We start from the raw sequence: 14,885 nt of genomic DNA on the forward strand, positions 1-14,885 counted from the left end.
AAGAGACACCAAACCCCAGAGCACACCCCCGAAAACAAAAACGACCCGCTGAATAGCGGAACGCTTACCAAACATGCGTGTCACCGCTCGGAGCCATTAGCATACATTGCAGCGACCACTCACCTATCCGTCGGTACTTCCTAGCGGCATCTGTGCCGTCTGGGGAGGTACCGACGGTCTGATTCTATCGGAATTATATTCCGTCTAACCTCATTGGCCGGTTCTGAGCACGTGACGCGTCATTCTGAGCGTCACGCGTCCAACAAGCTACGAAGGCCCTGATTGGTGCAGCTTGCCGGTCAGCCCACCAATGGCAGGTCAACGAATTCGGCGATGTAAACAAAGCATCAGAGAGCCATGCCCACTGATCCATCGTAATATTTACACTAATAGACAAGAACGGGATGGTGCAGCCGCGGCAAAAAGCGTTAAGTACATCACCTTGTTAGACTGATTAGGTACCACATTGCGTAATGGGTGATGCAGCAAACTCGGCAATGCAAATGCAAAGCGTGACGTGATGGCAACAAAAAAGATTATAATTTGTGACCATATCGAAAATGCAACTAATGTACACGATAAAAAGGTGTGCAATCGAAAATGCAAATAATGTGCATGATTTAAGAGGTGTGATAACGGACTTAAGGTCATAAGGAAGAGTCTCAAGCTGGCTATGATATATAAGGCATAATTACTAGGTGGAAAAAGCAAGGGTATACATAGCAATGTTATACAAAAGGGTATCTGCCAGATAAAAAGCTACTGAGTCATATCTCTGAAGGCTAAGTTGTCACGTAAAATGCATCCTCAGTGAAATGGTTTAAAATGATGACCACGGAATGTCATCATTCAGTCCTGTACGATCGCTACCTAATCTCAACACCCATCTCTGTTCCTTTTTGTGCAGGAAATCACTCACATTAGTGACGTGAGAGGGAATGAACGGTTTTTCTAAGACCGTCCATTTGAAAGAAGTGGGTGAGTGATTTAGTGCAATGAAGTGGTTAGTCAGCTTGGTGGCCTGTCTCCTGCAGTTAATGGTACTTCTGTGCTCAGATAGCCGCACCTTTATTTTACGAGTGGTCATCCCCACATACCTAAGATTACAAGGGCAGGTTATGAGATAGATTAACCGGTCGCTGTTGCAGTTGGTGAATTTCAGCTGTCTCCAGGGCCTGGAGGTCCCGATGTCTATCTCTGTGGTTCTTGAAGTTTGGGCACATGATTGACAAGTGCCACAGGGATGGTGGCCAGACACAGGCGGTAGATCCCAAAGGGTACCAACTGCTCTCGGAGTATCATCTGGGGGTCTGGTGTGTACCATTCTGTCCCGTAGGTTGGGTCCCCTTTTGAAGGAGAATAGTGGTTGTGGAATCGACTGCGGTCCTGAGTTTAAGATGGACCAGCGTTTCTTGATCGCTTTCTTAATGTTATGGGACAGTGTTCCAAAGGTATGCACAAAGGTCAGCCTTTCGAGAGGTGCTTTAGGGATGGTTGGTTCTAATAGTGCTGCCCTGTTGTTGTTACTGGCACGTTTCATGGCTCGATGCACCAAGCGGGGAGGATAGTTTCTTTCGATGAGTTGGTTTTGGAGTACAGAGGAATGTGTCCTGAAGGCCGTGTTGGTGGAACAATTTCTTTGGACTCTCAAAAACTGTCCAAACGGAAGATTGTCCCGCAGGGACTTAGGATGGTGGCTATCATACAACAGCAAAGAATTCCTGGACATAGGTTTCCTGTACAATTCAGACTGTAAACCCGTAGGTGTGGCCTTGATCATAAGATCAAGAAATGCTAGCTGGTTTTCGCCAATCTCAACCGTAAAGCGTAGAAAAGCATTTCTGCTATTGAGCCAACCCAGGAAGTCTTGACAACTTTCCTTGGAGCCCCGCCACACCACCAAAATGTCGTCAATATATCGTCTCCATGTTCTAATATGTTCACGATATGGGTTGGACTCATTGAGGACAAACCGTTGTTCGAAGTAGTGTACGTAAAGGTTTGCCAGGCTGGGGGCATAAACACTCCCCATGCTGGTTCCAGACACTTGTAAATAGATGTTGTCTTCGAACTTAAAGAAGTTCCTCTTCATGGCTAAGGTTGCACAGGCCATGATGAAATGTACTGGAGTGATGGTGTCTCTCTCGGTGGTGTCAAGTAGGGAGTGGATGACCTCGAGGGTTTCGTCCTGGGGTATTGAGGTGTATAATGCCTCTACATCAAACGAGATCAAAAGGTCCGTATCGATGTTAAAATTGAGGTCAGGTAGTAAGCGTAGGACGTCGGTGGTATCCTTGAGGTAAGTCGGCATAGTTTGGACCATGGGGCGTAAAAAGTGGTCGACAAACGTAGACAAGGGTTCCAAAACGGACCCAATGCCCGATATGATGGGTCTGCCTGGTGGTGGGCGTTTCTCCTTATGTACTTTAGGTAGTATATAAAAGTAAGGAGTCACCGGATGTTCAGTATTAAGGAACCTGGCCTCTGGCTCAGTCACCCATCCTTCGTTCAGTGCCTCTTCCGTCATGTCGCGAATCGTCCTCTGAAGATCTGGTGTGGGGTCTTGGTCCAATAGGCGATATGATCTAACATCGCTGAGTTGTCGAAGGCATTCGGCCCTGTATGTATCAGTGTCGAGGATGACGATTGCTCCTCCCTTATCGGCTGGCTTTATCGTTATAGTTTTGTCAACTGATAAAGATTTGAGAGCCTGGTGCTCAGCCTTGGGTAAATTGCAAAACGTTTTCCTTTCGTGTTCGAAGAGCTCATCGATGTCCCTTTCAATAGCCTGTTCAAAGGCCAAGACATTAGCTGGCATAAGATGAGTTGGTGGATTAAAAGTTGATTTTGGTTTTAGTCCAGTGTTAGCCATTGATTCTTCTTGGTCCAATTTCTCTTTGTCCAGAAAGAAGAAGTGTAATCGCACCTTTCTGATGAACTTGGCCAGTTCAACACGAGTTTCAAAATGTTCATTTCTGTATGTAGGAACGAAACCCAGTCCTCTGTTGAGAGCCGTTAACTCAATCTGAGTTAGAGAGCGGCTACTAAGATTGATCACGATGCTATCTCCGTGGGGGTTTGTTCTTTGTTCCTGGCCGTGGTGCTCCGTAAGTTCCGAGTCGAGCTCGTTGTTGGCGGAGAGTTGAATTGCACTTGGGGTTGTGCTGGTGTTTTGGCTGTGGATTGGCCTCTCCTCCTGCCCCGTGACCTGCCGTGGCCATACCCTAAAAAAGGCTGCCCATTGAAGTTGGTTGGAAAGGCTGGTGGAAAGTTGGGAGGGAAGGGACCCATAGGAGGTTGGAAGGGATTCTGTTGATTGGGAGGAAAACCAGGAGCCCCATATTGCCAAGGGTTTGGTGGCCACCACTGTTGTGGGCCCTGATTGTGTTGGTTACCTCGCCAAAACTGATTGAAATTTCTTCTACCACGTCCTCTATTTGGTCTAGATGAATTGTCACTGCCAGAGTCACTACCCGTGGTGCTACCATCTGAGTCAGAAGTACCATAGTTGGAGCTTGTTTTACGACTATTAGAGTTGTACACTGGCGGTACATAAGAGTCGCTAGTGTAAGGATATACTCGTTCAAATTTGAATTTATCCAAGTCCTTCTTGAACTTTTCCATCTTAGTAAAAAGGATGTGGTCTTTATAGTCGCTATTACTCTTGTCAGACTCCTCTTTTTTCTTCCGAAAGATTTTGTCTGAGAGGGTAGTTTTGATCTTAGATTCAGTGATCTGTATCTCGATCAATATAGCATCGGCTGCAGATTTGGAAGTTTTAATGATCAAGATCAGCCAATCCCTCGTGCACCGCCAAGCAATCATTGCCCAGCTCTTCAAGAACTCTTTATCATTTAGAAATAGCCTGGGGGCATTGGTAACTAAAAGCCCAGTGGGGGCACAGTCGTTACGTAAGTACTGGGCCATGATGGTACCATGTAAAGATGTTCTAGTCATGGATTTTTTAAGGCCTAACAGCTTGCCCCATTCCTCTTCGCTAGTTATCACCGTTTGGGGTGTGACATCTAGTAGGTCCGGAAAATCGGCCAATACCAACTGAAGGTCCGCATCATCAAATGACAGACCATGATTTTCCGCCATAATTACTAGACTCAATGTGTTCAACACAAGACAAAATACAAGCACTACAAAGAGCGAGAGAACCCACCCAACTGTGGGTGGAAACAATGTAGTCTACTTAAGATCACTACACTAACAAAGGGTCCGCAGTCCAGCGACTGCTCACAAATATCCAAACCACACACAGTAAAGAGGACCCACGGGCAATTTATTGACCAGCTCTGAGTACATGCCCACCTAACATTAATCACAAAAGGGTACTCGAGGGTCAAAAGTAAGACAGGCTGATTAGCAGAGACAGAGACGGTGTAGCGCTCCCACTAGCCATATAACTGTGAAAGGAACAATGGAGAAAATGCCAGATCAAGAACAGTGTCTGGTCTCTGGCTCCCATCAGTCACCACTCGGAACCGCCCTTCATCATTTGGGGCTCCGAGGACCAGCACTATACTGGATCTTGGTTTCACAACAGAAAGGAATGAACCTTCCTGTTGGTAAGTAAGTGTTGGTGTAATGGTAAAGACCATATGTGTTGGTGAAGTAACTGACAGGGATAAAAAGTGTAATGTGCAGTGCTAGGAAAACCAGGAAGGGTAGGGAGGAGTGAATAAAATTGGTTAATAGGAGCAAAAAGACAGTTTAATAGGGTGTAGCTCCTAATACCAATATTAAAAGATAGCCAAGACAGGGTAAAGCTATGACCTGTCTAGTGGTGTAACGTGGTCGACATGTTTCAGCAAATATTGGCCAATAGCCTTGCTTTCTTCAGGACAACAAATATACGGCTACTGCAAACAAAACACCAAGTGTGACAGATAAGTGAAAAATAATTAAAAAGGAGGAACGACACAGAAAAGTCACCTGGACATCCAGGTGTGTCTGTTCCGAATCTTCTCACTTGATCAGCAATGGGCTGAAAATAAAAATAAAAAGCATGGCATGAGCTGAAGTCCCATCCCTGTCTGAGAATAGCCTGTCATTTGCACCTGTTGCAAACGTCAACATGGGCGTAGTTCATGTCTCGGGATCTGAACAGTCACATTGACAAAGCTAGTGTATACCAACATTCACAGAAATTGAACCTTTTCAAGTTACACAAGATCCTTCTTACCTGGTCAGTAAGAAGTGTATACCTCACCTCGCCTGGCCACGGCTCAGGACTGGTGAAGCACCGCTCTAAAAAGGTGAATAAATTCAAAAGAAAGAATCATCCACCATGTAATGCCTGAAATTCAGTCAAAGCGAACCATTACAGATGCTAGTAATTAATGAAAAAGAAGCGGAGGGTGTTATATCCGCTTAGCAATCGGAGAATATGCCATAATCATGAGCCATTATAGAATGCTTCCTTAAGTGCCAACTAAATGGTGCCAACAAAGTAAATCCAATGATCTATATCTCACTCACCGAGGATCGTGGGTGCCCCGTGGGCAAAGAGACACCAAACCCCAGAGCACACCCCCGAAAACAAAAACGACCCGCTGAATAGCGGAACGCTTACCAAACATGCGTGTCACCGCTCGGAGCCATTAGCATACATTGCAGCGACCACTCACCTATCCGTCGGTACTTCCTAGCGGCATCTGTGCCGTCTGGGGAGGTACCGACGGTCTGATTCTATCGGAATTATATTCCGTCTAACCTCATTGGCCGGTTCTGAGCACGTGACGCGTCATTCTGAGCGTCACGCGTCCGTGCAATTCAACTCTCCGCCAACAACGAGCTCGACTCGGAACTTACGGAGCACCACGGCCAGGAACAAAGAACAAACCCCCACGGAGATAGCATCGTGATCAATCTTAGTAGCCGCTCTCTAACTCAGATTGAGTTAACGGCTCTCAACAGAGGACTGGGTTTCGTTCCTACATACAGAAATGAACATTTTGAAACTCGTGTTGAACTGGCCAAGTTCATCAGAAAGGTGCGATTACACTTCTTCTTTCTGGACAAAGAGAAATTGGACCAAGAAGAATCAATGGCTAACACTGGACTAAAACCAAAATCAACTTTTAATCCACCAACTCATCTTATGCCAGCTAATGTCTTGGCCTTTGAACAGGCTATTGAAAGGGACATCGATGAGCTCTTCGAACACGAAAGGAAAACGTTTTGCAATTTACCCAAGGCTGAGCACCAGGCTCTCAAATCTTTATCAGTTGACAAAACTATAACGATAAAGCCAGCCGATAAGGGAGGAGCAATCGTCATCCTCGACACTGATACATACAGGGCCGAATGCCTTCGACAACTCAGCGATGTTAGATCATATCGCCTATTGGACCAAGACCCCACACCAGATCTTCAGAGGACGATTCGCGACATGACGGAAGAGGCACTGAACGAAGGATGGGTGACTGAGCCAGAGGCCAGGTTCCTTAATACTGAACATCCGGTGACTCCTTACTTTTATATACTACCTAAAGTACATAAGGAGAAACGCCCACCACCAGGCAGACCCATCATATCGGGCATTGGGTCCGTTTTGGAACCCTTGTCTACGTTTGTCGACCACTTTTTACGCCCCATGGTCCAAACTATGCCGACTTACCTCAAGGATACCACCGACGTCCTACGCTTACTACCTGACCTCAATTTTAACATCGATACGGACCTTTTGGTCTCGTTTGATGTAGAGGCATTATACACCTCAATACCCCAGGACGAAACCCTCGAGGTCATCCACTCCCTACTTGACACCACCGAGAGAGACACCATCACTCCAGTACATTTCATCATGGCCTGTGCAACCTTAGCCATGAAGAGGAACTTCTTTAAGTTCGAAGACAACATCTATTTACAAGTGTCTGGAACCAGCATGGGGAGTGTTTATGCCCCCAGCCTGGCAAACCTTTACGTACACTACTTCGAACAACGGTTTGTCCTCAATGAGTCCAACCCATATCGTGAACATATTAGAACATGGAGACGATATATTGACGACATTTTGGTGGTGTGGCGGGGCTCCAAGGAAAGTTGTCAAGACTTCCTGGGTTGGCTCAATAGCAGAAATGCTTTTCTACGCTTTACGGTTGAGATTGGCGAAAACCAGCTAGCATTTCTTGATCTTATGATCAAGGCCACACCTACGGGTTTACAGTCTGAATTGTACAGGAAACCTATGTCCAGGAATTCTTTGCTGTTGTATGATAGCCACCATCCTAAGTCCCTGCGGGACAATCTTCCGTTTGGACAGTTTTTGAGAGTCCAAAGAAATTGTTCCACCAACACGGCCTTCAGGACACATTCCTCTGTACTCCAAAACCAACTCATCGAAAGAAACTATCCTCCCCGCTTGGTGCATCGAGCCATGAAACGTGCCAGTAACAACAACAGGGCAGCACTATTAGAACCAACCATCCCTAAAGCACCTCTCGAAAGGCTGACCTTTGTGCATACCTTTGGAACACTGTCCCATAACATTAAGAAAGCGATCAAGAAACGCTGGTCCATCTTAAACTCAGGACCGCAGTCGATTCCACAACCACTATTCTCCTTCAAAAGGGGACCCAACCTACGGGACAGAATGGTACACACCAGACCCCCAGATGATACTCCGAGAGCAGTTGGTACCCTTTGGGATCTACCGCCTGTGTCTGGCCACCATCCCTGTGGCACTTGTCAATCATGTGCCCAAACTTCAAGAACCACAGAGATAGACATCGGGATCTCCAGGCCCTGGAGACAGCTGAAATTCACCAACTGCAACAGCGACCGGTTAATCTATCTCATAACCTGCCCTTGTAATCTTAGGTATGTGGGGATGACCACTCGTAAAATAAAGGTGCGGCTATCTGAGCACAGAAGTACCATTAACTGCAGGAGACAGGCCACCAAGCTGACTAACCACTTCATTGCACTAAATCACTCACCCACTTCTTTCAAATGGACGGTCTTAGAAAAACCGTTCATTCCCTCTCACGTCACTAATGTGAGTGATTTCCTGCACAAAAAGGAACAGAGATGGGTGTTGAGATTAGGTAGCGATCGTACAGGACTGAATGATGACATTCCGTGGTCATCATTTTAAACCATTTCACTGAGGATGCATTTTACGTGACAACTTAGCCTTCAGAGATATGACTCAGTAGCTTTTTATCTGGCAGATACCCTTTTGTATAACATTGCTATGTATACCCTTGCTTTTTCCACCTAGTAATTATGCCTTATATATCATAGCCAGCTTGAGACTCTTCCTTATGACCTTAAGTCCGTTATCACACCTCTTAAATCATGCACATTATTTGCATTTTCGATTGCACACCTTTTTATCGTGTACATTAGTTGCATTTTCGATATGGTCACAAATTATAATCTTTTTTGTTGCCATCACGTCACGCTTTGCATTTGCATTGCCGAGTTTGCTGCATCACCCATTACGCAATGTGGTATCTAATCAGTCTAACAAGGTGATGTACTTAACGCTTTTTGCCGCGGCTGCACCATCCCGTTCTTGTCTATTAGTGTAAATATTACGATGGATCAGTGGGCATGGCTCTCCGATGCTTTGTTTACATCGCCGAATTCGTTGACTTGCCATTTGTGGGCTGACCGGCAAGCTGCACCAATCAGGGCCTTCGTAGCTTGTTGGACGCGTGACGCTCAGAATGACGCGTCACATGCTCAGAACCGGCCAATGAGGTTAGACGGAATATAATTCCGATAGAATCAGACCGTCGGTACCTCCCCAGACGGCACAGATGCCGCTAGGAAGTACCGACGGATAGGTGAGTGGTCGCTGCAATGTATGCTAATGGCTCCGAGCGGTGACACGCATGTTTGGTAAGCGTTCCGCTATTCAGCGGGTCGTTTTTGTTTTCGGGGGTGTGCTCTGGGGTTTGGTGTCTCTTTGCCCACGGGGCACCCACGATCCTCGGTGAGTGAGATATAGATCATTGGATTTACTTTGTTGGCACCATTTAGTTGGCACTTAAGAAAGCATTCTATAATGGCTCATGATTATGGCATATTCTCCGATTGCTAAGCGGATATAACACCCTCCGCTTCTTTTTCATTAATTACTAGCATCTGTAATGGTTCGCTTTGACTGAATTTCAGGCATTACATGGTGGATGATTCTTTCTTTTGAATTTATTCACCTTTTTAGAGCGGTGCTTCACCAGTCCTGAGCCGTGGCCAGGCGAGGTGAGGTATACACTTCTTACTGACCAGGTAAGAAGGATCTTGTGTAACTTGAAAAGGTTCAATTTCTGTGAATGTTGGTATACACTAGCTTTGTCAATGTGACTGTTCAGATCCCGAGACATGAACTACGCCCATGTTGACGTTTGCAACAGGTGCAAATGACAGGCTATTCTCAGACAGGGATGGGACTTCAGCTCATGCCATGCTTTTTATTTTTATTTTCAGCCCATTGCTGATCAAGTGAGAAGATTCGGAACAGACACACCTGGATGTCCAGGTGACTTTTCTGTGTCGTTCCTCCTTTTTAATTATTTTTCACTTATCTGTCACACTTGGTGTTTTGTTTGCAGTAGCCGTATATTTGTTGTCCTGAAGAAAGCAAGGCTATTGGCCAATATTTGCTGAAACATGTCGACCACGTTACACCACTAGACAGGTCATAGCTTTACCCTGTCTTGGCTATCTTTTAATATTGGTATTAGGAGCTACACCCTATTAAACTGTCTTTTTGCTCCTATTAACCAATTTTATTCACTCCTCCCTACCCTTCCTGGTTTTCCTAGCACTGCACATTACACTTTTTATCCCTGTCAGTTACTTCACCAACACATATGGTCTTTACCATTACACCAACACTTACTTACCAACAGGAAGGTTCATTCCTTTCTGTTGTGAAACCAAGATCCAGTATAGTGCTGGTCCTCGGAGCCCCAAATGATGAAGGGCGGTTCCGAGTGGTGACTGATGGGAGCCAGAGACCAGACACTGTTCTTGATCTGGCATTTTCTCCATTGTTCCTTTCACAGTTATATGGCTAGTGGGAGCGCTACACCGTCTCTGTCTCTGCTAATCAGCCTGTCTTACTTTTGACCCTCGAGTACCCTTTTGTGATTGATCTTAAATTCTTTACAAAAATGTCTTAATTCCTTATCGGTGTAATTTTCTAGTTGCTCTTCCTCAAAGCTCGGACTCGCGGCTGGCCCTGTAAGACTCATGTTGCCGTGGGGTATTTTAATTGCTCGACCAAAGATTAAGTGGTTTTGTTATGGCCTGCACTCACTAGGTAGTGGGTCAACAAATCACTGTAAATAAATCATAAATGCAAGTTCGGATTCCAAGCGCTGCCACCAATGTTACATTGGGCAGTCTCTGGTGGGCAGAGGTGAGTACTTCTGTCCCAGCCGGGACGTGCCTCCTCTAATTAGGATAGGGGGCTATCCCCTTAGTAATATCACCAAGCAGTCAGACTGAACCTCGAGGGCCAGTGTAAAGCATTTATGATCATGTACAGTCATATTTTGCCACACTACAAATAGACACCACACCGGTTTTCTATGAAAATATAGTATCCTTTATATATTGATTTATCAGAAGGCCCAATAACAGTACAAATCCACAATAAGGTAGGAAGGTTGGGGCGACTGTTCAGGGGTTGAAGATGGGGATTGGGTCAGTTCAGGTTGGGTTCGAGTAGCTAGGGGGACTCGCATACTCACAGTCAAAGATTAGGGGTGCGATTCTCCAGGTACGAGCCGCGACAAAGTCAGCAGGGCTCGTGATGGTGAAATGCTTTGTGTACTGGTGGTACGATTCTCAAGGTACGAGCCACAACGAAGTCAGCAGGGCTCGAGATGGTGAAATGCTTTGTGTACAGGAGATACGATTCTCAAGGGATGAGCCGCGACGAAGTCAGCAGGGCTCGTGATGGTGAAATTCTCTGCGGACAGGAGGTCCGATTCTCAAGGTACGAGCTGCAACAGAGTCAGCAGGGCTCGTGATGGTGAAATGCTTTGCGTACTGGTGGTACGATTCTCAAGGTGCGAACTGCGACTAAGTCAGCAGGGCTCGTTATGGTGAAATGCTTTGCGTACAGGAGGTAGGATTCTCAACGTACGAGCTGCGACAAAGTCAGCAGGGCTCGTGATGGTTAAAGGCTTTGCATATAGGAGGTAGGATTCTTAAGGTATGAGCCGCGACAAAGTCAGCAGGGCTCGTGATGGTGAAATGCTCTGCGTACAGGAGGTACGATCCATGAGCCGCGACGAAGTCAGCAGGGCTCTCTCGTGTCCAACAACGAACGACCCTTCCGTTCAAGGGTTCCCTAGTTATATCTCAAAAGGTCTTTGAAGTCTTTCATCAGGTAGGGTGTTCCCCTCCGCCTCGGTTTCTGTTGTCCCTCGTCTTTTCCAGATGGCAGCCCTGTCGTTTGAAGGAGGGAGGCCGGGGTGTCAGACGCTCAGCGGGAAGTGAGGCCGGCATTGTTGCAGGTAGGACACTTGCCAGAAACTACCCCGCTTCTCTTATCTGACGGCAGCCAGCTACCCCCAGGCTGTGGGAGATAACCTAGACATTTGACTACACATCTGGGGCACACTACGAGGTTCGGAATCTAGACATTTTTCTACCAAGGCCATTCCTATGCTCCGGATCTAACCTTCATTCCCCGAAAAGATTGTCTCATATACCCCTGATGTTAGGGACACTAATTTGGAGTTTCTACCATTTTCCCTGGGTCAGATGGAAGGTTCATGGTTATACTTTTGAAAGGGAGCACTTTCATTGTGGCCCTGGTTAGCATGGGTGCAGCACTTAGCGCACCTCAGTCCAGCACAAAAAGGGGTCATACATGAAGAGGGCGAAAAAGTGGACGGGGACCCATGCCAAGGATGGCAGGTCTAACATCACTCGTGCTTCAGTCTCCTTGACACCCCTTTGTCTATCATTGTATGCTTCTGCAGGATACCTTGGTGCATGGTCACGCCTTTTGCCACACGGCACAATGTCACATGTCTGCCGCCATCTTGAGGGAAGTGAGTAATGACGAGAAAATATCCTTCAGTTCCCTGGATCCAGGAATCACCATCGTAGCTCCCTATCAGTTTGTGCCACATGGGAGTCAGCATTTTAGTGTTTATGCTGCATCGGACCAGTGGTGCAGTTGACTCTCCTTTTTAGTTGTTACATGCTAAAGACTCACGTTGGCCTTAGTTTCTTCTAAGTTCGATTCAGGAGGATTTCACGACTCTCTATTCTTTTAAGGTATTGGTCAGCGGTGACACGCACATCAGGAAAGAATTTGGCGTGTTACAACTCAAGATTGGTGACACGCTCACCTTGTACATGTATTCATCATTCGCATTTGGTGTTTTTAGTGACTTTTATTTAACATGTTTCTTAAGGGGGGCAGTGTTCTATTGTCTGTTTACAGCAGCACAACTCAAGTGTGGGAGTCTCATTCAATGCCACGTCATTTATGTCTATGCCACTGTTTTCCTTCCTTCGACATTTACCTGTCCTTCCACATTGGTGTGTGTGTCATATGTATACGGTGACACGTTCACACATAGTTGTAACTTTCTTCAAATCACATTTTTTATGCTAATGGTAGTTTTAGCCTGTTTTACCATATGCATCTATGTTTGGGCTTGTTGCACATTTTATGATGTTCCTGTTTCCTCAAGTTTTATCCTTTACAGTATTTGTGTGTTGTTTTGTGTAGACTTTGCTCAACGGGCTACACATATGGCCCCTAGGTACACTTTCAAGAGTATTCAACAACATGAAGAAGAAAAATTGAAAAGTAAACAGCTGTTCTGTGGGTGTCTATGTTTGGTTTTACATTTTGCGACTCCTCTGTCCTTCTTATACATTGGGGATGCCCTTCTTCATGTTGTTAAATACTTATTCTGCCCTGGTGGGTTGTTCCCCTCGCCTTTATTCATTTTAGGTTTTAAGGGCCCCTCTACTGTTTTTTTCATTTACACTTTCAAGAGTTCAATTATTCGATTATCCCGATTTACATGCATGTACGCCCAGGTTAAAATGATCTCTTTTTTTACAAAATGTTGTCAGATTTCTATCAAGTTGTGTCATTTGCTTATCGTCCATGTTGGTGATGTGAAATTCTTAACACATGTTCCTCTAAGTAGCCTGTCTGCTCTTTGCCACTCTCCCAGGACTGAGAGAAGATGTAAAAGAGAGTACCCGGGGTCCATCTATGCTAGTATTACATGGTAAGGCCCCCCGCCATACATACCACATAATACTTTCACCTAGTAACATTGGGGATTCAGCTATGGGATTCTGGAACTTGTGTTTCGTTTCACCACTTAGGCATAAGCATATTTTTTGTGCACGAGAAATCCTCAATTGACTTTAGACACCAGAAGTGCATTTTTGCAGATTTTAAAAAAAAGAATCAGGTTTTAATTTTTAATTTTAATTTCAATTGCCAGGGCCCTGTTTTACATCCCTTTTGCAATAGTAAAGTAAAGAGTAAAATGTTTAAAAATGTTTTAGAAAGTAGGTCAAATCATCTTAAAAATTTTAGAAATTTTACTAAGTTACTCACTTTCTATATATGTATTAAGCACAATGCAGAGTGCGCAAGAGGGTGAGGTGTTTGTAAACTTCAGGGCATTGACTACAAAGCCGCTGCCAGAAGGATCAGGAGGATCTGATACAGGCCCTTCAAGAGTATGAGAAGGAAGCAGATTGGATAGGGAAACTCAAATCAGTGAGCCTGATGCAGTGGAGGATATATTGGCTCAGTAAGTAGGTGAAGAAGATGTGAACCAAGAGTTCATGAACTTCCCAATACTCCCCTCACCTGCAGGTAGTGGCAGAGGTCACTCTAGCGGTAAACCTGTGAGTAGGGTAGCGGGAGACCTTGAGAACAAGCTTGCCCAATCTCCTTGGATGAGAGAAAGCTTGAACCTATGGAGAGGAGACTATGCCTAGATGAGGGAAGGGTTAATCTGGGCCTAGAGCTTAAAGATGTTGGCAGAAAAGTTAATAGGGTCAGAGAGGAATCCCATGACCCTCAAATTCCAAAATTTATAGTCCCAAGTTACAAGGATGGAGATGCCATTTCAATATGTTTCACAGCTTTTGAGAGAGCTTGCATCATGAGAAGAGTAGGTCGCCTAGACTGGGGCTCACTGCTGTGGGAATTACTACCAGTTAAGGGAAGGGATAGATCCTAGATGAACAAGTAGCTGAGTGCTATCATCAAATGAAAGGCACCGTCATGCAAGGCTTTGGACTCACTGCAAAAGAGTACAGAATCAGATTTAGGGACACCCATAAATGGCGAAACCAAACGTGGGTACATTTTGTTGACTCCTCAGTTAAGGCACTGGAAAGGTGGATTATCGGTAATGATGAGGAAACGTATGAAGCGCTGTATTTTCTATTGATGAAAGAGCACATTCTAATAAATTGTGCCACAGAGCAATTTAGACAGTATCTGGTAGGTTCTGAGTCATCTCCTCCTAGAGAGCTGCGAAAGATTGTAGAATAATGGGACAGATCCAGAGTGATCCAGAACAAGACTCAAGGTGGCGGTGACTCTAAAAAGGGTTTTCAACCTTCCCAACAGGGGAAGGAGGTGAGCACTGACAAGGGTAAAATGAAGTGTGTTGTAACGGGCGGCGGATGTGGCCGCGTGTAGGTAATCCAGCGGGGAGCCGTTTGGAGACAAAATACCCAAACGTGAAGATTTCCTCCTGCTGCTATGCCCATGGGGCACTTCACCTCATGATATTAAATTTCTATCGCTTCTCCTACAATAAGGATCGAAATTCTAATTGGGGAAGATTTTCCTTTAGGAGCTTCGACACTTTCAGGTCGTATTGTTCCATGTAACCACCACTGGGTCGGAG

Source organism: Lissotriton vulgaris, chromosome 2_1 (genome assembly GCF_964263255.1).
Source record: "Lissotriton vulgaris chromosome 2_1, aLisVul1.2, whole genome shotgun sequence".
Taxonomy (NCBI): domain Eukaryota; kingdom Metazoa; phylum Chordata; class Amphibia; order Caudata; family Salamandridae; genus Lissotriton; species Lissotriton vulgaris.